The sequence below is a fragment of the Crinia signifera genome, chromosome 11 (assembly GCF_055691185.1).
Source record: "Crinia signifera chromosome 11, ASM5569118v1, whole genome shotgun sequence".
NCBI lineage: Eukaryota > Metazoa > Chordata > Amphibia > Anura > Myobatrachidae > Crinia > Crinia signifera.
Window position 1 is genome coordinate 66,834,704 of NC_139227.1, and position 2,500 is coordinate 66,837,203.

Below are 2,500 nucleotides of genomic sequence, written 5' to 3' on the forward strand. Positions count from 1 at the left end.
AACTTTATGTGCAAAAATGATTCTGGTCAAACTGAGAATTGAAGTTGGATGGCTGGATTCATGATCCAGAGTTCTTCCCTGAAAATGAACATTAGTAAGAAGTACAAGATTGAACAAGATATTTGAACTGTAAGTGCAATAAAATACAAAGGTCCCACCGAGATTTGAACTCGGATCGCTGGATTCAGAGTCCAGAGTGCTAACCATTATACCATGGAACCACATTCAGGAAACATTTTCAAACTATTGGCTTAGAGGGCGAGCTTCAAAATAGGATCATATTAGTATAATTATCACAGAGATGACCTTTATGTGCAAAAATGGTTCCAGGCAATCTAAGAATTGAACTTTGATGACTGGATTCATAGTCCAGAGTGCTCACTTTAGTATAATTATCCCAGAAATTACCTTTTTGTGCAAAAATGGTTCCGGACAATCTAAGAATTTAACCTGTACGTCTGGATTTATAGTCCAGAATGCTTCTTTATAAATAAGGATAATTACAAGTAAAGAATTGAACAGCATATATTAAGGGTACGTGCAAAATTTCTCAAGGTCTAATTACCACATAGTTGAACTTTATGTGCAAAAATGGTTCCGGACAATCTAAGAATTGAACTTGGATGACTGGATTCATAGTCCAGAGTGCTCACTTTAGTATAATTATCCCATAAATTAAATTTACGTGCAAAAATGGTTCCATAGAATCTAAGAATTGAACTTGTATGTCCAGAATGCTTCTTTATAAATGAGGATTATTACAAGTATAGAATTGAACAGCATATTTCAACGGTACGTGCAAAACTTCTCAAGGTCCCACAGAGATCTGAACTCGGATCACTGGATTCAAAGTCCAGAGTGCTAACCATTACACCATGGAACCACATTTCAAAGACATTTATACATTTTTCCTTAGATTGAAAGCTTCAAAAGAGGCCAATTTTCTTCTAATTACCACATAGTTGAACTTTATGTGCAAAAATGATTCTGGTCAAACTGAGAATTGAAGTTGGATGGCTGGATTCATGATCCAGAGTGTTTCCCTGAAAATGAACATTAGTAAGAAGTACAAGATTGAACAGGATATTTGAACTGTAAGTGCAAAAAGATACAAAGGTCCTACCGAGATTTGAACTCGGATCACTGGATTCAGAGTCCAGGGTGCTAACCATTACACCATGGAACCACATTCAGGAAACATTTTCAAACTATTGGCTTAGAGGGCTAGCTTTAAAATAGGATCATATTAGTATAATTATCACAGAGATGACCTTTATGTGCAAAAATGGTTCCAGGCAATCTAAGAATTGAACTTTGATGACTGGATTCATAGTCCAGAGTGCTCACTTTAGTATAATTATCCCAGAAATTATTTTTATGTGCAAAAATGGTCTCGGACAATCTAAGAATTTAACCTGTACGTCTGGATTTATAGTCCAGAATGCTTCTTTATAAATAAGGATCATTACAAGTAAAGAATTGAACAGCATATATTAAGGGTACGTGCAAAATTTCTCAAGGTCTAATTACCACATAGTTGAACTTTATGTGCAAAAATGGTTGGGGTCAATCTAAGAATTTTACTTGGATGACTGGATTCATAGTCCAGAGTGCTCACTTTAGTATAATTATCCCAGAAATTAAATTTACGTGCAAAAATGGTTCCATAGAATCTAAGAATTGAACTTGTATGTCAAGAATGCTTCTTTATAAATGAGGATTATTACAAGTATAGAATTGAACAGCATATTTCAACTGTACGTGCAAAACTTCTCAAGGTCCCACAGAGATCTGAACTCGGATCACTGGATTCAAAGTCCAGAGTGCTAACCATTACACCATGGAACCACATTTCAAAGACATTTATACATTTTTCCTTAGATTTAAAGCTTCAAAAGAGGCCAATTTTCTTCTAATTACCACATAGTTGAACTTTATGTGCAAAAATGATTCTGGTCAAACTGAGAATTGAAGTTGGATGGCTGGATTCATGATCCAGAGTGCTTCCCTGAAAATGAACATTAGTAAGAAGTACAAGATTGAACAGGATATTTGAACTGTAAGTGCAATAAAATACAAAGGTCCCACCGAGATTTGAACTCGGATCGCTGGATTCAGAGTCCAGAGTGCTAACCATTACACCATGGAACCACATTTCAAAAACAATCTTAAATGATTCGCTTAGAGGGCTAGCTTTTCAAAAAAGGCTCATATTATTATAAATATCCCAGAGGTGACCTTTATGTGCAAAAATGGTTCCGGACAATCTAAGAATTGAACTTGGATGACTGGATTCATAGTCCAGAGTGCTCACTTTAGTATAATTATCCCAGAAATTAAATTTACGTGCAAAAATGGTTCCATAGAATCTAAGAATTGAACTTGTATGTCTGGATTCATAGTCCAGAATGCTTCTTTATAAATGAGGATTATTACAAGTACAGAATTGAACAGCATATTTCAACGGTACGTGCAAAACTTCTCAAGGTCCCACCGAGAT

The 2,500-nt window shown here is 35.4% G+C and overlaps 1 non-coding gene across 1 annotated transcript in view; it reads right to left on the bottom strand.

Annotated features, from left to right (window-relative positions):
- Positions 1 to 2,485: 2,485 nt before the first annotated feature.
- Positions 2,486 to 2,500, bottom strand: part of TRNAQ-UUG (transfer RNA glutamine (anticodon UUG)) — a 72-nt gene continuing 57 nt past the window's right edge. Inside the window, exon 1 of the tRNA in view lies at positions 2,486 to 2,500. This exon is cut by the window's right edge and continues 57 nt beyond it. This is a non-coding gene — a tRNA (tRNA-Gln).